We start from the raw sequence: 899 nt of genomic DNA, 5'->3' as shown, positions 1-899 counted from the left end.
TCGACTCATTAGCACATCAAACTCACAAGATATTTAATGAGCCAAATTCAAGCCAGCTTACAAGTCAAACTCACATCCCCAGTCACAACTAAATCAGGTAGGAAGAGCAAATTTTATTGCCTCTCTTTAAAAGGGCCAATGAACAGATGACTTTTGCTATGTTTTTTGTCCGCAATATGATGAAATATTAATAAGAATTAAAAGCGTGTATAACTTTTGTTAAGTACCATCCCCCAAATAATTTCTCTCCAAATGCCCAACCATCATGCAATTAATTAAAAAAAAAGGAGAAGTACAATTCAAAAAGCTACCATAAATATACAAAAAATAATTATGCATACAAAGTCTGATAACTAGAATATAAAAGAGAATTACCACACAGATTTGGGTAGCTCACCCAACCATTTCATTCCATCCAAGCTGCTCAACGTGGCTACCAATTTGTAACCTGGAAGGAAAAAGCCTAACTAGTCCTCCTTCCTGTTTCTCTAGAAAGAAATATGAGAATTCGGTCTTACCATCTTTTCAGTAGATATACCTATAACTGAAAGCACACAACAACTACAAAACTGTTGGAGAAGAAACTATGTTCTCAGACTCATATGATTCTGGCAACCTTCTCATACAGATCTTGGGGCCAACTCCTATTAATGTTGTTCGCAACAAAGTTTGCAATCTACACAGGTAAATAGAAACTGTAAGAAACAAGTGGATAATTACATGGAATGAATCACCAGAAGGTTTGGCAGACACCAATAAAAAATTGGGTAACTTTATAAATCATATGGAAGTATAAAAGAGCTTTTCAACCTACTATACATAGCACTCAAAATACTGTTATTTACAAATATAGCGCTCTTTTTCATTCAATTTTCTGGTAAAACCCCAATCCGTCTCGT

The 899-nt window shown here is 34.8% G+C and overlaps 1 long non-coding RNA gene across 1 annotated transcript; it reads right to left on the bottom strand.

The window, feature by feature from the left end:
* Positions 1-298: 298 nt before the first annotated feature.
* Positions 299-672, bottom strand: LOC110039282. The gene is made up of 2 exons (XR_002295499.1): positions 519-672; positions 299-448 (listed from the first exon to the last, which is right to left on the bottom strand). It is a non-coding gene; the product is annotated as an uncharacterized LOC110039282 (long non-coding RNA).
* Between the last annotated feature and the right edge of the window lie 227 nt (positions 673-899).

This window comes from Phalaenopsis equestris, unplaced genomic scaffold (assembly GCF_001263595.1).
Source record: "Phalaenopsis equestris unplaced genomic scaffold, ASM126359v1 Scaffold000002, whole genome shotgun sequence".
Classification (NCBI taxonomy): Eukaryota; Viridiplantae; Streptophyta; class Magnoliopsida; order Asparagales; family Orchidaceae; genus Phalaenopsis; species Phalaenopsis equestris.
Note: the sequence above shows the minus strand (reverse complement) of the source record. Positions and strands in the feature narration are given on the sequence as shown.